Raw genomic sequence first — 25,980 nt, forward strand, 5'->3', positions numbered from 1 at the left:
TAGGGGATAGAAAAAAAACACATATTTGGAATAAGTTAGACCTAGTGTATATATTCCCATTAAAAAAACAATTTCCTAAAATTGGAATTTGCCCAAAAATGTTTAAAGGGGGTACCCTTGGATTTTTTTCAAAATTCAATAATCGGGCATATTGGTGTCAATTTCGGTCCTAGAGTCAAACCGGTGCACTTTTCCTACATAAAATTTGCTACTTGTTCTTCTCAAGTTCTCAGTTTTTGTCTACGTCTTACGGTTCGTGAGAAAAAATTCCAATTGGAGGTCTACATGTCTTGCAAATTTCGTGAAAATAAAAACTTTGTATTTCGTTCCAAATTTAATTTATTTCAATTAAGCCTGACGTACTGATTCAAAAAAGATATACATACCCCTATGAGAAAATGCACCGTTTGGCCGGAAAATGGAAAAAACTGAAAATTTTTAATTCGATTTTTCCATTATTTTTGCCAAACTGTGGGTAGGGGATAGAAAAAAAACACATATTTGGAATAAGTTAGACCTAGTGTATATATTAACATTAAAAAAACAATATCCTAAAATTGGAATTTGCCCAAAAATGTTTAAAGGGGGTACCCTTGGATTTTTTTCATAATTCAATAATCGGGCATATTGGTGTCAATTACGGTCCTAGAGTCAAACCGGTGCACATTTCTTACATAAAATTTGCTACTTGTTCTTCTCAAGTTCTCAGATTTTTTCTACGTCTTACGGTTCGTGAGAAAAAAATCCAATTGGAGGTCTACATGTCTTGCAAATTTCGTGAAAATAAAAACTTTGTATTTCGTTCCAAATTTAATTTATTTCGATTAAGCCTGACGTACTGATTCAAAAAAGATATACATACCCCTATGAGAAAATGCACCGTTTGGCCGGAAAATGGAAAAAACTGAAAATTTTTAATTCGATTTTTCCATTATTTTTGCCAAACTGTGGGTAGGGGATAGAAAAAAAACACATATTTGGAATAAGTTAGACCTAGTGTATATATTAACATTAAAAAAACAATATCCTAAAATTGGAATTTGCCCAAAAATGTTTAAAGGGGGTACCCTTGGATTTTTTTCATAATTCAATAATCGGGCATATTGGTGTCAATTCCGGTCCTAGAGTCAAACCGGTGCACTTTTCCTACATAAAATTTGCTACTTGTTCTTTTCAAGTTCTCAGTTTTTGTCTACGTCTTACGGTTCGTGAGAAAAAATTCCAATTGGAGGTCTACATGTCTTGCAAATTTCGTGAAAATAAAAACTTTGTATTTCGTTCCAAATTTAATTTATTTCGATTAAGCCTGACGTACTGATTCAAAAAAGATATACATACCCCTATGAGAAAATGCACCGTTTGGCCGGAAAATGGAAAAAACTATAATTTTTTGTAATATTTGTTCATCATTTAAACATCCTTTAATCGGATATATTGGCGTCAATTCCGGTCCTAGAGTCAAACCGGTGCACATTTCTTACATAAAATTTACTACTTGTTCTTCTTAAGTTCTCAGATTTTTTCTACGTCTTACGGTTCGTGAGAAAAAATTCCAATTGGAGGTCTACATGTCTTGCAAATTTCGTGAAAATAAAAACTTTGTATTTTGTTCCAAATTTAATTTAATTCGATTAGGCCTGACGTACTGATTCAAAAAAGATATACATACCCCTATGAGAAAATGCACCGTTTGGCCGGAAAATGGAAAAAACTATAATTTTTTGTAATATTTGTTCATCATTTAAACATCCTTTAATCGGATATATTGGCGTCAATTCCGGTCCTAGAGTTAAACCGGTGCACATTTCTTACATAAAATTTACTACTTGTTCTTCTTAAGTTCTCAGATTTTTTCTATGTCTTACGGTTCGTGAGAAAAAATTCCAATTGGAGGTCTACATGTCTTGCAAATTTCGTGAAAATAAAAACTTTGTATTTCGTTCCAAATTTAACTTACTTCGATTAAGCCTGACGTACTGATTCAAAACAGATATACATACCTCTATGAGAAAATGCACCGTTTGGCCGGAAAATGGAAAAAACTATAATTTTTTGTAATATTTGTTCATCATTTAAACATCCTTTAATCGGATATATTGGCGTCAATTCCGGTCCTAGAGTCAAACCGGTGCACATTTCTTACATAAAATTTACTACTTGTTCTTCTTAAGTTCTCAGATTTTTTCTACGTCTTACGGTTCGTGAGAAAAAATTCCAATTGGAGGTCTACATGTCTTGCAAATTTCGTGAAAATAAAAACTTTGTATTTCGTTCCAAATTTAATTTATTTCAATTAAGCCTGACGTACTGATTCAAAAAAGATATACATACTCCTATGAGAAAATGCACCGTTTGGCCGGAAAATGGAAAAAACTGAAAATTTTTAATTCGATTTTTCCATTATTTTTGCCAAACTGTGGGTAGGGGATAGAAAAAAAACACATATTTGGAATAAGTTATACCTAGTGTATATATTAACATTAAAAAAACAATTTCCTAAAATTGGAATTTGCCCAAAAATGTTTAAAGGGGGTACCCTTGGATTTTTTTCAAAATTCAATAATCGGGCATATTGGTGTCAATTTCGGTCCTAGAGTCAAACCGGTGCACTTTTCCTACATAAAATTTGCTACTTGTTCTTCTCAAGTTCTCAGTTTTTGTCTACGTCTTACGGTTCGTGAGAAAAAATTCCAATTGGAGGTCTACATGTCTTGCAAATTTCGTGAAAATAAAAACTTTGTATTTCGTTCCAAATTTAATTTATTTCGATTAATCCTAAAGTACTGATTCAAAAAAGATATACATACCCCTATGAGAAAATGCACCGTTTGGCCGGAAAATGGAAAAAACTATAATTTTTTGTAATATTTGTTCATCATTTAAACATCTTTTAATCGGATATATTGGCGTCAATTCCGGTCCTAGAGTCAAACCGGTGCACATTTCTTACATAAAATTTACTACTTGTTCTTCTTAAGTTCTCAGATTTTTTCTACGTCTTACGGTTCGTGAGAAAAAATTCCAATTGGAGGTCTACATGTCTTGCAAATTTCGTGAAAATAAAAACTTTGTATTTCGTTCCAAATTTAATTTATTTCGATTAAGCCTGACGTACTGATTCAAAAAAGATATACATACCCCTATGAGAAAATGCACCGTTTGGCCGGAAAATGGAAAAAACTATAATTTTTTGTAATATTTGTTCATCATTTAAACATCCTTTAATCGGATATATTGGCGTCAATTCCGGTCCTAGAGTCAAACCGGTGCACATTTCTTACATAAAATTTACTACTTGTTCTTCTTAAGTTCTCAGATTTTTTCTATGTCTTACGGTTCGTGAGAAAAAATTCCAATTGGAGGTCTACATGTCTTGCAAATTTCGTGAAAATAAAAACTTTGTATTTCGTTCCAAATTTAACTTACTTCGATTAAGCCTGACGTACTGATTCAAAAAAGATATACATACCCCTATGAGAAAATGCACCGTTTGGCCGGAAAATGGAAAAATCTGAAAATTTCTAATTCGATTTTTCCATTATTTTTGCCAAACTGTGGGTAGGGGATAGAAAAAAAACACATATTTGGAATAAGTTAGACCTAGTGTATATATTAACATTAAAAAAACAATTTCCTAAAATTGGAATTTGCCCAAAAATGTTTAAAGGGGGTACCCTTGGATTTTTTTCAAAATTCAATAATCGGGCATATTGGTGTCAATTTCGGTCCTAGAGTCAAACCGGTGCACTTTTCCTACATAAAATTTGCTACTTGTTCTTCTCAAGTTCTCAGTTTTTGTCTACGTCTTACGGTTCGTGAGAAAAAATTCCAATTGGAGGTCTACATGTCTTGCAAATTTCGTGAAAATAAAAACTTTGTATTTCGTTCCAAATTTAATTTATTTCGATTAAGCCTGACGTACTGATTCAAAAAAGATATACATAACCCTATGAGAAAATGCACCGTTTGGCCGGAAAATGGAAAAAACTATAATTTTTTGTAATATTTGTTCATCATTTAAACATCCTTTAATCGGATATATTGGCGTCAATTCCGGTCCTAGAGTCAAACCGGTGCACATTTCTTACATAAAATTTACTACTTGTTCTTCTTAAGTTCTCAGATTTTTTCTACGTCTTACGGTTCGTGAGAAAAAATTCCAATTGGAGGTCTACATGTCTTGCAAATTTCGTGAAAATAAAAACTTTGTATTTCGTTCCAAATTTAATTTATTTCGATTAAGCCTGACGTACTGATTCAAAAAAGATATACATACCCCTATGAGAAAATGCACCGTTTGGCCGGAAAATGGAAAAAACTATAATTTTTTGTAATATTTGTTCATCATTTAAACATCCTTTAATCGGATATATTGGCGTCAATTCCGGTCCTAGAGTCAAACCGGTGCACATTTCTTACATAAAATTTACTACTTGTTCTCCTTAAGTTCTCAGATTTTTTCTATGTCTTACGGTTCGTGAGAAAAAATTCCAATTGGAGGTCTACAATTCTTGCAAATTTCGTGAAAATAAAAACTTTGTATTTCGTTCCAAATTTAATTTATTTCGATTAAGCCTGACGTACTGATTCAAAAAAGATATACATACCCCTATGAGAAAATGCACCGTTTGGCCGGAAAATGGAAAAAACTGAAAATTTTTAATTCGATTTTTCCATTATTTTTGCCAAACTGTGGGTAGGGGATAGAAAAAAAACACATATTTGGAATAAGTTAGACCTAGTGTATATATTAACATTAAAAAAACAATATCCTAAAATTGGAATTTGCCCAAAAATGTTTAAAGGGGGTACCCTTGGATTTTTTTCATAATTCAATAATCGGGCATATTGGTGTCAATTCCGGTCCTAGAGTCAAACCGGTGCACTTTTCCTACATAAAATTTGCTACTTGTTCTTCTCAAGTTCTCAGTTTTTGTCTACGTCTTACGGTTCGTGAGAAAAAATTCCAATTGGAGGTCTACATGTCTTGCAAATTTCGTGAAAATAAAAACTTTGTATTTCGTTCCAAATTTAATTTATTTCGATTAAGCCTGACGTACTGATTCAAAAAATATATACATACGCCTATGAGAAAATGCACCGTTTGGCCGGAAAATGGAAAAAACTATAATTTTTTGTAATATTTGCTCATCATTTAAACATCCTTTAATCGGATATATTGGCGTCAATTCCGGTCCTAGAGTCAAACCGGTGCACATTTCTTACATAAAATTTGCTACTTGTTCTTCTCAAGTTCTCAGATTTTTTCTACGTCTTACGGTTCGTGAGAAAAAAATCCAATTGGAGGTCTACATGTCTTGCAAATTTCGTGAAAATAAAAACTTTGTATTTCGTTCCAAATTTAATTTATTTCGATTAAACCTGACGTACTGATTCAAAAAAGATATACATACCCCTATGAGAAAATGCACCGTTTGGCCGGAAAATGGAAAAAACTGAAAATTTTTAATTCGATTTTTCCATTATTTTTGCCAAACTGTGGGTAGGGGATAGAAAAAAAACACATATTTGGAATAAATTAGACCTAGTGTATATATTAACATTAAAAAAACAATATCCTAAAATTGGAATTTGCCCAAAAATGTTTAAAGGGGGTACCCTTGGATTTTTTTCAAAATTCAATAATCGGGCATATTGGTGTCAATTCCGGTCCTAGAGTCAAACCGGTGCACATTTCTTACATAAAATTTGCTACTTGTTCTTCTCAAGTTCTCAGATTTTTTCTATGTCTTACGGTTCGTGAGAAAAAATTCCAATTGGAGGTCTACATGTCTTGCAAATTTCGTGAAAATAAAAACTTTGTATTTCGTTTCAAATTTAACTTACTTCGATTAAGCCTGACGTACTGATTCAAAAAAGATATACATACCTCTATGAGAAAATGCACCGTTTGGCCGGAAAATGGAAAAAACTATAATTTTTTGTAATATTTGTTCATCATTTAAACATCCTTTAATCGGATATATTGGCGTCAATTCCGGTCCTAGAGTCAAAAAACCGGTGCACATTTCTTACATAAAATTTACTACTTGTTCTTCTTAAGTTCTCAGATTTTTTCTACGTCTTACGGTTCGTGAGAAAAAATTCCAATTGGAGGTCTACATGTCTTGCAAATTTCGTGAAAATAAAAACTTCGTATTTCGTTCCAAATTTAATTTATTTCGATTAATCCTAAAGTACTGATTCAAAAAAGATATACATACCCCTATGAGAAAATGCACCGTTTGGCCGGAAAATGGAAAAAACTATAATTTTTTGTAATATTTGTTCATCATTTAAACATCTTTTAATCGGATATATTGGCGTCAATTCCGGTCCTAGAGTCAAACCGGTGCACATTTCTTACATAAAATTTACTACTTGTTCTTCTTAAGTTCTCAGATTTTTTCTACGTCTTACGGTTCGTGAGAAAAAATTCCAATTGGAGGTCTACATGTCTTGCAAATTTCGTGAAAATAAAAACTTTGTATTTCGTTCCAAATTTAATTTATTTCGATTAAGCCTGACGTACTGATTCAAAAAAGATATACATACCCCTATGAGAAAATGCACCGTTTGGCCGGAAAATGGAAAAAACTATAATTTTTTGTAATATTTGTTCATCATTTAAACATCCTTTAATCGGATATATTGGCGTCAATTCCGGTCCTAGAGTCAAACCGGTGCACATTTCTTACATAAAATTTACTACTTGTTCTTCTTAAGTTCTCAGATTTTTTCTATGTCTTACGGTTCGTGAGAAAAAATTCCAATTGGAGGTCTACATGTCTTGCAAATTTCGTGAAAATAAAAACTTTGTATTTCGTTCCAAATTTAACTTACTTCGATTAAGCCTGACGTACTGATTCAAAAAAGATATACATACCCCTATGAGAAAATGCACCGTTTGGCCGGAAAATGGAAAAAACTGAAAATTTTTAATTCGATTTTTCCATTATTTTTGCCAAACTGTGGGTAGGGGATAGAAAAAAAACACATATTTGGAATAAGTTAAACCTAGTGTATATATTAACATTAAAAAAACAATTTCCTAAAATTGGAATTTGCCCAAAAATGTTTAAAGGGGGTACCCTTGGATTTTTTTCAAAATTCAATAATCGGGCATATTGGTGTCAATTTCGGTCCTAGAGTCAAACCGGTGCACTTTTCCTACATAAAATTTGCTACTTGTTCTTCTCAAGTTCTCAGTTTTTGTCTACGTCTTACGGTTCGTGAGAAAAAATTCCAATTGGAGGTCTACATGTCTTGCAAATTTCGTGAAAATAAAAACTTTGTATTTCGTTCCAAATTTAATTTATTTCGATTAAGCCTGACGTACTGATTCAAAAAAGATATACATACCCCTATGAGAAAATGCACCGTTTGGCCGGAAAATGGAAAAAACTATAATTTTTTGTAATATTTGTTCATCATTTAAACATCCTTTAATCGGATATATTGGCGTCAATTCCGGTCCTAGAGTCAAACCGGTGCACATTTCTTACATAAAATTTACTACTTGTTCTTCTTAAGTTCTCAGATTTTTTCTACGTCTTACGGTTCGTGAGAAAAAATTCCAATTGGAGGTCTACATGTCTTGCAAATTTCGTGAAAATAAAAACTTTGTATTTCGTTCCAAATTTAATTTATTTCGATTAAGCCTGACGTACTGATTCAAAAAAGATATACATACCCCTATGAGAAAATGCACCGTTTGGCCGGAAAATGGAAAAAACTATAATTTTTTGTAATATTTGTTTATCGTTTAAACATCCTTTAATCGGATATATTGGCGTCAATTCCGGTCCTAGAGTCAAACCGGTGCACATTTCTTACATAAAATTTACTACTTGTTCTCCTTAAGTTCTCAGATTTTTTCTATGTCTTACGGTTCGTGAGAAAAAATTCCAATTGGAGGTCTACAATTCTTGCAAATTTCGTGAAAATAAAAACTTTGTATTTCGTTCCAAATTTAACTTACTTCGATTAAGCCTGACGTACTGATTCAAAAAAGATATACATACCCCTATGAGAAAATGCACCGTTTGGCCGGAAAATGGAAAAAACTGAAAATTTTTAATTCGATTTTTCCATTATTTTTGCCAAACTGTGGGTAGGGGATAGAAAAAAAACACATATTTGGAATAAGTTAGACCTAGTGTATATATTAACATTAAAAAAACAATTTCCTAAAATTGGAATTTGCCCAAAAATGTTTAAAGGGGGTAACCTTGGATTTTTTTCAAAATTCAATAATCGGGCATATTGGTGTCAATTTCGGTCCTAGAGTCAAACCGGTGCACTTTTCCTACATAAAATTTGCTACTTGTTCTTCTCAAGTTCGCAGTTTTTTTCTACGTCTTACGGTTCGTGAGAAAAAAATCCAATTGGAGGTCTACATGTCTTGCAAATTTCGTGAAAATAAAAACTTTGTATTTCGTTCCCAATTTAATTTATTTCGATTAAACCTGACGTACTGATTCAAAAAAGATATACATACCCCTATGAGAAAATGCACCGTTTGGCCGGAAAATGGAAAAAACTGAAAATTTTTAATTCGATTTTTCCATTATTTTTGCCAAACTGTGGGTAGGGGATAGAAAAAAAACACATATTTGGAATAAGTTAGACCTAGTGTATATATTAACATTAAAAAAACAATATCCTAAAATTGGAATTTGCCCAAAAATGTTTAAAGGGGGTACCCTTGGATTTTTTTCAAAATTCAATAATCGGGCATATTGGTGTCAATTCCGGTCCTAGAGTCAAACCGGTGCACATTTCTTACATAAAATTTGCTACTTGTTCTTCTCAAGTTCTCAGATTTTTTCTATGTCTTACGGTTCGTGAGAAAAAATTCCAATTGGAGGTCTACATGTCTTGCAAATTTCGTGAAAATAAAAACTTTGTATTTCGTTCCAAATTTAACTTACTTCGATTAAGCCTGACGTACTGATTCAAAAAAGATATACATACCTCTATGAGAAAATGCACCGTTTGGCCGGAAAATGGAAAAAACTATAATTTTTTGTAATATTTGTTCCTCATTTAAACATCCTTTAATCGGATATATTGGCGTCAATTCCGGTCCTAGAGTCAAACCGGTGCACATTTCTTACATAAAATTTACTACTTGTTCTTCTTAAGTTCTCAGATTTTTTCTACGTCTTACGGTTCGTGAGAAAAAATTCCAATTGGAGGTCTACATGTCTTGCAAATTTCGTGAAAATAAAAACTTTGTATTTCGTTCCAAATTTAATTTATTTCGATTAAGCCTGACGTACTGATTCAAAAAAGATATACATACCCCTATGAGAAAATGCACCGTTTGGCCGGAAAATGGAAAAAACTGAAAATTTTTAATTCGATTTTTCCATTATTTTTGCCAAACTGTGGGTAGGGGATAGAAAAAAAACACATATTTGGAATAAGTTAGACCTAGTGTATATATTAACATTAAAAAAACAATTTCCTAAAATTGGAATTTGCCCAAAAATGTTTAAAGGGGGTACCCTTGGATTTTTTTCAAAATTCAATAATCGGGCATATTGGTGTCAATTTCGGTCCTAGAGTCAAACCGGTGCGCTTTTACTACATAAAATTTGCTACTTGTTCTTCTCAAGTTCTCAGTTTTTGTCTACGTCTTACGGTTCGTGAGAAAAAATTCCAATTGGAGGTCTACATGTCTTGCAAATTTCGTGAAAATAAAAACTTTGTATTTCGTTCCAAATTTAATTTATTTCGATTAAGCCTGACGTACTGATTCAAAAAAGATATACATACCCCTATGAGAAAATGCACCGTTTGGCCGGAAAATGGAAAAAACTATAATTTTTTGTAATATTTGTTCATCATTTAAACATCCTTTAATCGGATATATTGGCGTCAATTCCGGTCCTAGAGTCAAACCGGTGCACATTTCTTACATAAAATTTACTACTTGTTCTTCTTAAGTTCTCAGATTTTTTCTACGTCTTACGGTTCGTGAGAAAAAATTCCAATTGGAGGTCTACATGTCTTGCAAATTTCGTGAAAATAAAAACTTTGTATTTCGTTCCAAATTTAATTTATTTCGATTAAGCCTGACGTACTGATTCAAAAAAGATATACATACCCCTATGAGAAAATGCACCGTTTGGCCGGAAAATGGAAAAAACTATAATTTTTTGTAATATTTGTTCATCATTTAAACATCCTTTAATCGGATATATTGGCGTCAATTCCGGTCCTAGAGTCAAACCGGTGCACATTTCTTACATAAAATTTACTACTTGTTCTCCTTAAGTTCTCAGATTTTTTCTATGTCTTACGGTTCGTGAGAAAAAATTCCAATTGGAGGTCTACAATTCTTGCAAATTTCGTGAAAATGAAAACTTTGTATTTCGTTCCAAATTTAACTTACTTCGATTAAGCCTGACGTACTGATTCAAAAAAGATATACATACCCCTATAAGAAAATGCACCGTTTGGCCGGAAAATGGAAAAAACTGAAAATTTTTAATTCGATTTTTCCACTATTTTTGCCAAACTGTGGGTAGGGGATAGAAAAAAAACACATATTTGGAATAAGTTAGACCTAGTGTATATATTAACATTAAAAAAACAATTTCCTAAAATTGGAATTTGCCCAAAAATGTTTAAAGGGGGTACCCTTGGATTTTTTTCAAAATTCAATAATCGGGCATATTGGTGTCAATTTCGGTCCTAGAGTCAAACCGGTGCACTTTTCCTACATAAAATTTGCTACTTGTTCTTCTCAAGTTCGCAGTTTTTGTCTACGTCTTACGGTTCGTGAGAAAAAATTCCAATTGGAGGTCTACATGTCTTGCAAATTTCGTGAAAATAAAAACTTTGTATTTCGTTCCAAATTTAATTTATTTCGATTAAACCTGACGTACTGATTCAAAAAAGATATACATACCCCTATGAGAAAATGCACCGTTTGGCCGGAAAATGGAAAAAACTGAAAATTTTTAATTCGATTTTTCCATTATTTTTGCCAAACTGTGGGTAGGGGATAGAAAAAAAACACATATTTGGAATAAGTTAGACCTAGTGTATATATTAACATTAAAAAAACAATATCCTAAAATTGGAATTTGCCCAAAAATGTTTAAAGGGGGTACCCTTGGATTTTTTTCAAAATTCAATAATCGGGCATATTGGTGTCAATTCCGGTCCTAGAGTCAAACCGGTGCACATTTCTTACATAAAATTTGCTACTTGTTCTTCTCAAGTTCTCAGATTTTTTCTATGTCTTACGGTTCGTGAGAAAAAATTCCAATTGGAGGTCTACATGTCTTGCAAATTTCGTGAAAATAAAAACTTTGTATTTCGTTCCAAATTTAATTTATTTCGATTAAACCTGACGTACTGATTCAAAAAAGATATACATACCTCTATGAGAAAATGCACCGTTTGGCCGGAAAATGGAAAAAACTATAATTTTTTGTAATATTTGTTCATCATTTAAACATCCTTTAATCGGATATATTGGCGTCAATTCCGGTCCTAGAGTCAAACCGGTGCACATTTCTTACATAAAATTTACTACTTGTTCTTCTTAAGTTCTCAGATTTTTTCTACGTCTTACGGTTCGTGAGAAAAAATTCCAATTGGAGGTCTACATGTCTTGCAAATTTCGTGAAAATAAAAACTTTGTATTTCGTTCCAAATTTAATTTATTTCGATTAAGCCTGACGTACTGATTCAAAAAAGATATACATACCCCTATGAGAAAATGCACCGTTTGGCCGGAAAATGGAAAAAACTGAAAATTTTTAATTCGATTTTTCCATTATTTTTGCCAAACTGTGGGTAGGGGATAGAAAAAAAACACATATTTGGAATAAGTTAGACCTAGTGTATATATTAACATTAAAAAAACAATTTCCTAAAATTGGAATTTGCCCAAAAATGTTTAAAGGGGGTACCCTTGGATTTTTTTCAAAATTCAATAATCGGGCATATTGGTGTCAATTTCGGTCCTAGAGTCAAACCGGTGCGCTTTTACTACATAAAATTTGCTACTTGTTCTTCTCAAGTTCTCAGTTTTTGTCTACGTCTTACGGTTCGTGAGAAAAAATTCCAATTGGAGGTCTACATGTCTTGCAAATTTCGTGAAAATAAAAACTTTGTATTTCGTTCCAAATTTAATTTATTTCGATTAAGCCTGACGTACTGATTCAAAAAAGATATACATACCCCTATGAGAAAATGCACCGTTTGGCCGGAAAATGGAAAAAACTATAATTTTTTGTAATATTTGTTCATCATTTAAACATCCTTTAATCGGATATATTGGCGTCAATTCCGGTCCTAGAGTCAAACCGGTGCACATTTCTTACATAAAATTTACTACTTGTTCTTCTTAAGTTCTCAGATTTTTTCTACGTCTTACGGTTCGTGAGAAAAAATTCCAATTGGAGGTCTACATGTCTTGCAAATTTCGTGAAAATAAAAACTTTGTATTTCGTTCCAAATTTAATTTATTTCGATTAAGCCTGACGTACTGATTCAAAAAAGATATACATACCCCTATGAGAAAATGCACCGTTTGGCCGGAAAATGGAAAAAACTATAATTTTTTGTAATATTTGTTCATCATTTAAACATCCTTTAATCGGATATATTGGCGTCAATTCCGGTCCTAGAGTCAAACCGGTGCACATTTCTTACATAAAATTTACTACTTGTTCTCCTTAAGTTCTCAGATTTTTTCTATGTCTTACGGTTCGTGAGAAAAAATTCCAATTGGAGGTCTACAATTCTTGCAAATTTCGTGAAAATGAAAACTTTGTATTTCGTTCCAAATTTAACTTACTTCGATTAAGCCTGACGTACTGATTCAAAAAAGATATACATACCCCTATGAGAAAATGCACCGTTTGGCCGGAAAATGGAAAAAACTGAAAATTTTTAATTCGATTTTTCCACTATTTTTGCCAAACTGTGGGTAGGGGATAGAAAAAAAACACATATTTGGAATAAGTTAGACCTAGTGTATATATTAACATTAAAAAAACAATTTCCTAAAATTGGAATTTGCCCAAAAATGTTTAAAGGGGGTACCCTTGGATTTTTTTCAAAATTCAATAATCGGGCATATTGGTGTCAATTTCGGTCCTAGAGTCAAACCGGTGCACTTTTCCTACATAAAATTTGCTACTTGTTCTTCTCAAGTTCGCAGTTTTTGTCTACGTCTTACGGTTCGTGAGAAAAAATTCCAATTGGAGGTCTACATGTCTTGCAAATTTCGTGAAAATAAAAACTTTGTATTTCGTTCCAAATTTAATTTATTTCGATTAAACCTGACGTACTGATTCAAAAAAGATATACATACCCCTATGAGAAAATGCACCGTTTGGCCGGAAAATGGAAAAAACTGAAAATTTTTAATTCGATTTTTCCATTATTTTTGCCAAACTGTGGGTAGGGGATAGAAAAAAAACACATATTTGGAATAAGTTAGACCTAGTGTATATATTAACATTAAAAAAACAATATCCTAAAATTGGAATTTGCCCAAAAATGTTTAAAGGGGGTACCCTTGGATTTTTTTCAAAATTCAATAATCGGGCATATTGGTGTCAATTCCGGTCCTAGAGTCAAACCGGTGCACATTTCTTACATAAAATTTGCTACTTGTTCTTCTCAAGTTCTCAGATTTTTTCTATGTCTTACGGTTCGTGAGAAAAAATTCCAATTGGAGGTCTACATGTCTTGCAAATTTCGTGAAAATAAAAACTTTGTATTTCGTTCCAAATTTAATTTATTTCGATTAAACCTGACGTACTGATTCAAAAAAGATATACATACCTCTATGAGAAAATGCACCGTTTGGCCGGAAAATGGAAAAAACTATAATTTTTTGTAATATTTGTTCATCATTTAAACATCCTTTAATCGGATATATTGGCGTCAATTCCGGTCCTAGAGTCAAACCGGTGCACATTTCTTACATAAAATTTACTACTTGTTCTTCTTAAGTTCTCAGATTTTTTCTACGTCTTACGGTTCGTGAGAAAAAATTCCAATTGGAGGTCTACATGTCTTGCAAATTTCGTGAAAATAAAAACTTTGTATTTCGTTCCAAATTTAATTTATTTCGATTAAGCCTGACGTACTGATTCAAAAAAGATATACATACCCCTATGAGAAAATGCACCGTTTGGCCGGAAAATGGAAAAAACTGAAAATTTTTAATTCGATTTTTCCATTATTTTTGCCAAACTGTGGGTAGGGGATAGAAAAAAAAACACATATTTGGAATAAGTTAGACCTAGTGTATATATTTACATTAAAAAAACAATTTCCTAAAATTGGAATTTGCCCAAAAATGTTTAAAGGGGGTACCCTTGGATTTTTTTCAAAATTCAATAATCGGGCATATTGGTGTCAATTTCGGTCCTAGAGTCAAACCGGTGCACTTTTCCTACATAAAATTTGCTACTTGTTCTTCTCAAGTTCTCAGTTTTTGTCTACGTCTTACGGTTCGTGAGAAAAAATTCCAATTGGAGGTCTACATGTCTTGCAAATTTCGTGAAAATAAAAACTTTGTATTTCGTTCCAAATTTAATTTATTTCGATTAAGCCTGACGTACTGATTCAAAAAAGATATACATACTCCTATGAGAAAATGCACCGTTTGGCCGGAAAATGGAAAAAACTATAATTTTTTGTAATATTTGTTCATCATTTAAACATCCTTTAATCGGATATATTGGCGTCAATTCCGGTCCTAGAGTCAATTCGGTGCACATTTCTTACATAAAATTTACTACTTGTTCTTCTTAAGTTCTCAGATTTTTTCTACGTCTTACGGTTCGTGAGAAAAAATTCCAATTGGAGGTCTACATGTCTTGCAAATTTCGTGAAAATAAAAACTTTGTATTTCGTTCCAAATTTAATTTATTTCGATTAAGCCTGACGTACTGATTCAAAAAAGATATACATACCCCTATGAGAAAATGCACCGTTTGGCCGGAAAATGGAAAAAACTATAATTTTTTGTAATATTTGTTCATCATTTAAACATCCTTTAATCGGATATATTGGCGTCAATTCCGGTCCTAGAGTCAAACCGGTGCACATTTCTTACATAAAATTTACTACTTGTTCTCCTTAAGTTCTCAGATTTTTTCTATGTCTTACGGTTCGTGAGAAAAAATTCCAATTGGAGGTCTACAATTCTTGCAAATTTCGTGAAAATAAAAACTTTGTATTTCGTTCCAAATTTAACTTATTTCGATTAAGCCTGACGTACTGATTCAAAAAAGATATACATACCCCTATGAGAAAATGCACCGTTTGGCCGGAAAATGGAAAAAACTGAAAATTTTTAATTCGATTTTTCCATTATTTTTGCCAAACTGTGGGTAGGGGATAGAAAAAAAACACATATTTGGAATAAGTTAGACCTAGTGTATATATTAACAATAAAAAAACAATTTCCTAAAATTGGAATTTGCCCAAAAATGTTTAAAGGGCGTACCCTTGGATTTTTTTCAAAATTCAATAATCGGGCATATTGGTGTCAATTTCGGTCCTAGAGTCAAACCGGTGCACTTTTCCTACATAAAATTTGCTACTTGTTCTTCTCAAGTTCGCAGTTTTTGTCTACGTCTTACGGTTCGTGAGAAAAAATTCCAATTGGAGGTCTACATGTCTTGCAAATTTCGTGAAAATAAAAACTTTGTATTTCGTTCCAAATTTAATTTATTTCGATTAAGCCTGACGTACTGATTCAAAAAAGATATACATACCCCTATGAGAAAATGCACCGTTTGGCCGGAAAATGGAAAAAACTATAATTTTTTGTAATATTTGTTCATCATTTAAACATCCTTTAATCGGATATATTGGCGTCAATTCCGGTCCTAGAGTCAAACCGGTGCACATTTCTTACATAAAATTTACTACTTGTTCTTCTTAAGTTCTCAGATTTTTTCTACGTCTTACGGTTCGTGAGAAAAAATTCCAATTGGAGGTCTACATGTCTTGCAAATTTCGTGAAAATAAAAACTTTGTATTTCGTTCCAAATTTAATTTATTTCGATTAAGCCTGACGTACTGATTCAAAAAAGATATACATACCCCTATGAGAAAATGCACCGTTTGGCCGGAAAATGGAAAAAACTGAAAATTTTTAATTCGATTTTTCCATTATTTTTGCCAAACTGTGGGTAGGGGATAGAAAAAAAACACATATTTGGAATAAGTTAGACCTAGTGTATATATTAACATTAAAAAAACAATTTCCTAAAATTGGAATTTGCCCAAAAATGTTTAAAGGGGGTACCCTTGGATTTTTTTCAAAATTCAATAATCGGGCATATTGGTGTCAATTTCGGTCCTAGAGTCAAACCGGTGCACTTTTCCTACATAAAATTTGCTACTTGTTCTTCTCAAGTTCTCAGTTTTTGTCTACGTCTTACGGTTCGTGAGAAAAAATTCCAATTGGAGGTCTACATGTCTTGCAAATTTCGTGAAAATAAAAACTTTGTATTTCGTTCCAAATTTAATTTATTTCGATTAAGCCTGACGTACTGATTCAAAAAAGATATACATACCCCTATGAGAAAATGCACCGTTTGGCCGGAAAATGGAAAAAACTATAATTTTTTGTAATATTTGTTCATCATTTAAACATCCTTTAATCGGATATATTGGCGTCAATTCCGGTCCTAGAGTCAAACCGGTGCACATTTCTTACATAAAATTTACTACTTGTTCTTCTTAAGTTCTCAGATTTTTTCTACGTCTTACGGTTCGTGAGAAAAAATTCCAATTGGAGGTCTACATGTCTTGCAAATTTCGTGAAAATAAAAACTTTGTATTTCGTTCCAAATTTAATTTATTTCGATTAAGCCTGACGTACTGATTCAAAAAAAGATATACATACTCCTATGAGAAAATGCACCGTTTGGCCGGAAAATGGAAAAAACTATAATTTTTTGTAATATTTGTTCATCATTTAAACATCCTTTAATCGGATATATTGGCGTCAATTCCGGTCCTAGAGTCAAACCGGTGCACATTTCTTACATAAAATTTACTACTTGTTCTTCTTAAGTTCTCAGATTTTTTCTACGTCTTACGGTTCGTGAGAAAAAATTCCAATTGGAGGTCTACATGTCTTGCAAATTTCGTGAAAATAAAAACTTTGTATTTCGTTCCAAATTTAACTTACTTCGATTAAGCCTGACGTACTGATTCAAAAAAGATATACATACCCCTATGAGAAAATGCACCGTTTGGCCGGAAAATGGAAAAAACTGAAAATTTTTAATTCGATTTTTCCATTATTTTTGCCAAACTGTGGGTAGGGGATAGAAAAAAAACACATATTTGGAATAAGTTAGACCTAGTGTATATATTAACATTAAAAAAACAATATCCTAAAATTGGAATTTGCCCAAAAATGTTTAAAGGGGGTACCCTTGGATTTTTTTCAAAATTCAATAATCGGGCATATTGGTGTCAATTCCGGTCCTAGAGTCAAACCGGTGCACATTTCTTACATAAAATTTGCTACTTGTTCTTCTCAAGTTCTCAGATTTTTTCTATGTCTTACGGTTCGTGAGAAAAAATTCCAATTGGAGGTCTACATGTCTTGCAAATTTCGTGAAAATAAAAACTTTGTATTTCGTTCCAAATTTAACTTACTTCGATTAAGCCTGACGTACTGATTCAAAAAAGATATACATACCTCTATGAGAAAATGCACCGTTTGGCCGGAAAATGGAAAAAACTATAATTTTTTGTAATATTTGTTCATCATTTAAACATCCTTTAATCGGATATATTGGCGTCAATTCCGGTCCTAGAGTCAAACCGGTGCACATTTCTTACATAAAATTTACTACTTGTTCTTCTTAAGTTCTCAGATTTTTTCTACGTCTTACGGTTCGTGAGAAAAAATTCCAATTGGAGGTCTACATGTCTTGCAAATTTCGTGAAAATAAAAACTTTGTATTTCGTTCCAAATTTAATTTATTTCGATTAAGCCTGACGTACTGATTCAAAAAAGATATACATACCCCTATGAGAAAATGCACCGTTTGGCCGGAAAATGGAAAAAACTGAAAATTTTTAATTCGATTTTTCCATTATTTTTGCCAAACTGTGGGTAGGGGATAGAAAAAAAACACATATTTGGAATAAGTTAGACCTAGTGTATATATTAGCATTAAAAAAACAATTTCCTAAAATTGGAATTTGCCCAAAAATGTTTAAAGGGGGTACCCTTGGATTTTTTTCAAAATTCAATAATCGGGCATATTGGTGTCAATTTCGGTCCTAGAGTCAAACCGGTGCGCTTTTACTACATAAAATTTGCTACTTGTTCTTCTCAAGTTCTCAGTTTTTGTCTACGTCTTACGGTTCGTGAGAAAAAATTCCAATTGGAGGTCTACATGTCTTGCAAATTTCGTGAAAATAAAAACTTTGTATTTCGTTCCAAATTTAATTTATTTCGATTAAGCCTGACGTACTGATTCAAAAAAGATATACATACCCCTATGAGAAAATGCACCGTTTGGCCGGAAAATGGAAAAAACTATAATTTTTTGTAATATTTGTTCATCATTTAAACATCCTTTAATCGGATATATTGGCGTCAATTCCGGTCCTAGAGTCAAACCGGTGCACATTTCTTACATAAAATTTACTACTTGTTCTTCTTAAGTTCTCAGATTTTTTCTACGTCTTACGGTTCGTGAGAAAAAATTCCAATTGGAGGTCTACATGTCTTGCAAATTTCGTGAAAATAAAAACTTTGTATTTCGTTCCAAATTTAATTTATTTCGATTAAGCCTGACGTACTGATTCAAAAAAGATATACATACCCCTATGAGAAAATGCACCGTTTGGCCGGAAAATGGAAAAAACTATAATTTTTTGTAATATTTGTTCATCATTTAAACATCCTTTAATCGGATATATTGGCGTCAATTCCGGTCCTAGAGTCAAACCGGTGCACATTTCTTACATAAAATTTACTACTTGTTCTCCTTAAGTTCTCAGATTTTTTCTATGTCTTACGGTTCGTGAGAAAAAATTCCAATTGGAGGTCTACAATTCTTGCAAATTTCGTGAAAATGAAAACTTTGTATTTCGTTCCAAATTTAACTTACTTCGATTAAGCCTGACGTACTGATTCAAAAAAGATATACATACCCCTATGAGAAAATGCACCGTTTGGCCGGAAAATGGAAAAAACTGAAAATTTTTAATTCGATTTTTCCACTATTTTTGCCAAACTGTGGGTAGGGGATAGAAAAAAAACACATATTTGGAATAAGTTAGACCTAGTGTATATATTAACATTAAAAAAACAATTTCCTAAAATTGGAATTTGCCCAAAAATGTTTAAAGGGGGTACCCTTGGATTTTTTTCAAAATTCAATAATCGGGCATATTGGTGTCAATTTCGGTCCTAGAGTCAAACCGGTGCACTTTTCCTACATAAAATTTGCTACTTGTTCTTCTCAAGTTCGCAGTTTTTGTCTACGTCTTACGGTTCGTGAGAAAAAATTCCAATTGGAGGTCTACATGTCTTGCAAATTTCGTGAAAATAAAAACTTTGTATTTCGTTCCAAATTTAATTTATTTCGATTAAACCTGACGTACTGATTCAAAAAAGATATACATACCCCTATGAGAAAATGCACCGTTTGGCCGGAAAATGGAAAAAACTGAAAATTTTTAATTCGATTTTTCCATTATTTTTGCCAAACTGTGGGTAGGGGATAGAAAAAAAACACATATTTGGAATAAGTTAGACCTAGTGTATATATTAACATTAAAAAAACAATATCCTAAAATTGGAATTTGCCCAAAAATGTTTAAAGGGGGTACCCTTGGATTTTTTTCAAAATTCAATAATCGGGCATATTGGTGTCAATTCCGGTCCTAGAGTCAAACCGGTGCACATTTCTTACATAAAATTTGCTACTTGTTCTTCTCAAGTTCTCAGATTTTTTCTATGTCTTACGGTTCGTGAGAAAAAATTCCAATTGAAGGTCTACATGTCTTGCAAATTTCGTGAAAATAAAAACTTTGTATTTCGTTCCAAATTTAATTTATTTCGATTAAACCTGACGTACTGATTCAAAAAAGATATACATACCTCTATGAGAAAATGCACCGTTTGGCCGGAAAATGGAAAAAACTATAATTTTTTGTAATATTTGTTCATCATTTAAACATCCTTTAATCGGATATATTGGCGTCAATTCCGGTCCTAGAGTCAAACCGGTGCACATTTCTTACATAAAATTTACTACTTGTTCTTCTTAAGTTCTCAGATTTTTTCTACGTCTTACGGTTCGTGAGAAAAAATTCCAATTGGAGGTCTACATGTCTTGCAAATTTCGTGAAAATAAAAACTTTGTATTTCGTTCCAAATTTAATTTATTTCGATTAAGCCTGACGTACTGATTCAAAAAAGATATACATACCCCTATGAGAAAATGCACCGTTTGGCCGGAAAATGGAAAAAACTGAAAATTTTTAATTCGATTTTTCCATTATTTTTGCCAAACTGTGGGTAGGGGATAGAAAAAAAAACACATATTTGGAATAAGTTAGACCTAGTGTATATATTAACATTAAAAAAACAATTTCCTAAAATTGGAATTTGCCCAAAAATGTTTAAAGGGGGTACCCTTGGATTTTTTTCAAAATTCAATAATCGGGCATATTGGTGTCAATTTCGGTCCTAGAGTCAAACCGGTGCGCTTTTACTACATAAAATTTGCTACTTGTTCTTCTCAAGTTCTCAGTTTTTGTCTACGTCTTACGGTTCGTGAGAAAAAATTCCAATTGGAGGTCTACATGTCTTGCAAATTTCGTGAAAATAAAAACTTTGTATTTCGTTCCAAATTTAATTTATTTCGATTAAGCCTGACGTACTGATTCAAAAAAGATATACATACCCCTATGAGAAAATGCACCGTTTGGCCGGAAAATGGAAAAAACTATAATTTTTTGTAATATTTGTTCATCATTTAAACATCCTTTAATCGGATATATTGGCGTCAATTCCGGTCCTAGAGTCAAACCGGTGCACATTTCTTACATAAAATTTACTACTTGTTCTTCTTAAGTTCTCAGATTTTTTCTACGTCTTACGGTTCGTGAGAAAAAATTCCAATTGGAGGTCTACATGTCTTGCAAATTTCGTGAAAATAAAAACTTTGTATTTCGTTCCAAATTTAATTTATTTCGATTAAGCCTGACGTACTGATTCAAAAAAGATATACATACCCCTATGAGAAAATGCACCGTTTGGCCGGAAAATGGAAAAAACTATAATTTTTTGTAATATTTGTTCATCATTTAAACATCCTTTAATCGGATATATTGGCGTCAATTCCGGTCCTAGAGTCAAACCGGTGCACATTTCTTACATAAAATTTACTACTTGTTCTCCTTAAGTTCTCAGATTTTTTCTATGTCTTACGGTTCGTGAGAAAAAATTCCAATTGGAGGTCTACAATTCTTGCAAATTTCGTGAAAATGAAAACTTTGTATTTCGTTCCAAATTTAACTTACTTCGATTAAGCCTGACGTACTGATTCAAAAAAGATATACATACCCCTATGAGAAAATGCACCGTTTGGCCGGAAAATGGAAAAAACTGAAAATTTTTAATTCGATTTTTCCACTATTTTTGCCAAACTGTGGGTAGGGGATAGAAAAAAAACACATATTTGGAATAAGTTAGACCTAGTGTATATATTAACATTAAAAAAACAATTTCCTAAAATTGGAATTTGCCCAAAAATGTTTAAAGGGGGTACCCTTGGATTTTTTTCAAAATTCAATAATCGGGCATATTGGTGTCAATTTCGGTCCTAGAGTCAAACCGGTGCACTTTTCCTACATAAAATTTGCTACTTGTTCTTCTCAAGTTCGCAGTTTTTGTCTACGTCTTACGGTTCGTGAGAAAAAATTCCAATTGGAGGTCTACATGTCTTGCAAATTTCGTGAAAATAAAAACTTTGTATTTCGTTCCAAATTTAATTTATTTCGATTAAACCTGACGTACTGATTCAAAAAAGATATACATACCCCTATGAGAAAATGCACCGTTTGGCCGGAAAATGGAAAAAACTGAAAATTTTTAATTCGATTTTTCCATTATTTTTGCCAAACTGTGGGTAGGGGATAGAAAAAAAACACATATTTGGAATAAGTTAGACCTAGTGTATATATTAACATTAAAAAAACAATATCCTAAAATTGGAATTTGCCCAAAAATGTTTAAAGGGGGTACCCTTGGATTTTTTTCAAAATTCAATAATCGGGCATATTGGTGTCAATTCCGGTCCTAGAGTCAAACCGGTGCACATTTCTTACATAAAATTTGCTACTTGTTCTTCTCAAGTTCTCAGATTTTTTCTATGTCTTACGGTTCGTGAGAAAAAATTCCAATTGGAGGTCTACATGTCTTGCAAATTTCGTGAAAATAAAAACTTTGTATTTCGTTCCAAATTTAATTTATTTCGATTAAACCTGACGTACTGATTCAAAAAAGATATACATACCTCTATGAGAAAATGCACCGTTTGGCCGGAAAATGGAAAAAACTATAATTTTTTGTAATATTTGTTCATCATTTAAACATCCTTTAATCGGATATATTGGCGTCAATTCCGGTCCTAGAGTCAAACCGGTGCACATTTCTTACATAAAATTTACTACTTGTTCTTCTTAAGTTCTCAGATTTTTTCTACGTCTTACGGTTCGTGAGAAAAAATTCCAATTGGAGGTCTACATGTCTTGCAAATTTCGTGAAAATAAAAACTTTGTATTTCGTTCCAAATTTAATTTATTTCGATTAAGCCTGACGTACTGATTCAAAAAAGATATACATACCCCTATGAGAAAATGCACCGTTTGGCCGGAAAATGGAAAAAACTGAAAATTTTTAATTCGATTTTTCCATTATTTTTGCCAAACTGTGGGTAGGGGATAGAAAAAAAAACACATATTTGGAATAAGTTAGACCTAGTGTATATATTTACATTAAAAAAACAATTTCCTAAAATTGGAATTTGCCCAAAAATGTTTAAAGGGGGTACCCTTGGATTTTTTTCAAAATTCAATAATCGGGCATATTGGTGTCAATTTCGGTCCTAGAGTCAAACCGGTGCACTTTTCCTACATAAAATTTGCTACTTGTTCTTCTCAAGTTCTCAGTTTTTGTCTACGTCTTACGGTTCGTGAGAAAAAATTCCAATTGGAGGTCTACATGTCTTGCAAATTTCGTGAAAATAAAAACTTTGTATTTCGTTCCAAATTTAATTTATTTCGATTAAGCCTGACGTACTGATTCAAAAAAGATATACATACTCCTATGAGAAAATGCACCGTTTGGCCGGAAAATGGAAAAAACTATAATTTTTTGTAATATTTGTTCATCATTTAAACATCCTTTAATCGGATATATTGGCGTCAATTCCGGTCCTAGAGTCAATTCGGTGCACATTTCTTACATAAAATTTACTACTTGTTCTTCTTAAGTTCTCAGATTTTTTCTACGTCTTACGGTTCGTGAGAAAAAATTCCAATTGGAGGTCTACATGTCTTGCAAATTTCGTGAAAATAAAAACTTTGTATTTCGTTCCAAATTTAATTTATTTCGATTAAGCCTGACGTACTGATTCAAAAAAGATATACATACCCCTATGAGAAAATGCACCGTTTGGCCGGAAAATGGAAAAAACTATAATTTTTTGTAATATTTGTTCATCATTTAAACATCCTTTAATCGGATATATTGGCGTCAATTCCGGTCCTAGAGTCAAACCGGTGCACATTTCTTACATAAAATTTACTACTTGTTCTCCTTAAGTTCTCAGATTTTTTCTATGTCTTACGGTTCGTGAGAAAAAATTCCAATTGGAGGTCTACAATTCTTGCAAATTTCGTGAAAATAAAAACTTTGTATTTCGTTCCAAATTTAACTTACTTCGATTAAGCCTGACGTACTGATTCAAAAAAGATATACATACCCCTATGAGAAAATGCACCGTTTGGCCGGAAAATGGAAAAAACTGAAAATTTTTAATTCGATTTTTCCATTATTTTTGCCAAACTGTGGGTAGGGGATAGAAAAAAAACACATATTTGGAATAAGTTAGACCTAGTGTATATATTAACAATAAAAAAACAATTTCCTAAAATTGGAATTTGCCCAAAAATGTTTAAAGGGCGTACCCTTGGATTTTTTTCAAAATTCAATAATCGGGCATATTGGTGTCAATTTCGGTCCTAGAGTCAAACCGGTGCACTTTTCCTACATAAAATTTGCTACTTGTTCTTCTCAAGTTCGCAGTTTTTGTCTACGTCTTACGGTTCGTGAGAAAAAATTCCAATTGGAGGTCTACATGTCTTGCAAATTTCGTGAAAATAAAAACTTTGTATTTCGTTCCAAATTTAATTTATTTCGATTAAGCCTGACGTACTGATTCAAAAAAGATATACATACCCCTATGAGAAAATGCACCGTTTGGCCGGAAAATGGAAAAAACTATAATTTTTTGTAATATTTGTTCATCATTTAAACATCCTTTAATCGGATATATTGGCGTCAATTCCGGTCCTAGAGTCAAACCGGTGCACATTTCTTACATAAAATTTACTACTTGTTCTTCTTAAGTTCTCAGATTTTTTCTACGTCTTACGGTTCGTGAGAAAAAATTCCAATTGGAGGTCTACATGTCTTGCAAATTTCGTGAAAATAAAAACTTTGTATTTCGTTCCAAATTTAATTTATTTCGATTAAGCCTGAAATTTCGTGAAAATAAAAACTTTGTATTTCGTTCCAAATTTAATTTATTTCGATTAAGCCTGACGTACTGATTCAAAAAAGATATACATACCCCTATGAGAAAATGCACCGTTTGGCCGGAAAATGGAAAAAACTATAATTTTTTGTAATATTTGTTCATCATTTAAACATCCTTTAATCGGATATATTGGCGTCAATTCCGGTCCTAGAGTCAAACCGGTGCACATTTCTTACATAAAATTTACTACTTGTTCTTCTTAAGTTCTCAGATTTTTTCTACGTCTTACGGTTCGTGAGAAAAAATTCCAATTGGAGGTCTACATGTCTTGCAAATTTCGTGAAAATAAAAACTTTGTATTTCGTTCCAAATTTAATTTATTTCGATTAAGCCTGACGTACTGATTCAAAAAAGATATACATACCCCTATGAGAAAATGCACCGTTTGGCCGGAAAATGGAAAAAACTGAAAATTTTTAATTCGATTTTTCCATTATTTTTGCCAAACTGTGGGTAGGGGATAGAAAAAAAACACATATTTGGAATAAGTTAGACCTAGTGTATATATTAACATTAAAAAAACAATTTCCTAAAATTGGAATTTGCCCAAAAATGTTTAAAGGGGGTACCCTTGGATTTTTTTCAAAATTCAATAATCGGGCATATTGGTGTCAATTTCGGTCCTAGAGTCAAACCGGTGCACTTTTCCTACATAAAATTTGCTACTTGTTCTTCTCAAGTTCTCAGTTTTTGTCTACGTCTTACGGTTCGTGAGAAAAAATTCCAATTGGAGGTCTACATGTCTTGCAAATTTCGTGAAAATAAAAACTTTGTATTTCGTTCCAAATTTAATTTATTTCGATTAAGCCTGACGTACTGATTCAAAAAAGATATACATACCCCTATGAGAAAATGCACCGTTTGGCCGGAAAATGGAAAAAACTATAATTTTTTGTAATATTTGTTCATCATTTAAACATCCTTTAATCGGATATATTGGCGTCAATTCCGGTCCTAGAGTCAAACCGGTGCACATTTCTTACATAAAATTTACTACTTGTTCTTCTTAAGTTCTCAGATTTTTTCTACGTCTTACGGTTCGTGAGAAAAAATTCCAATTGGAGGTCTACATGTCTTGCAAATTTCGTGAAAATAAAAACTTTGTATTTCGTTCCAAATT

The sequence above is a fragment of the Diabrotica undecimpunctata genome, chromosome 1 (assembly GCF_040954645.1).
Source record: "Diabrotica undecimpunctata isolate CICGRU chromosome 1, icDiaUnde3, whole genome shotgun sequence".
NCBI classification, from domain to species: Eukaryota; Metazoa; Arthropoda; class Insecta; order Coleoptera; family Chrysomelidae; genus Diabrotica; species Diabrotica undecimpunctata.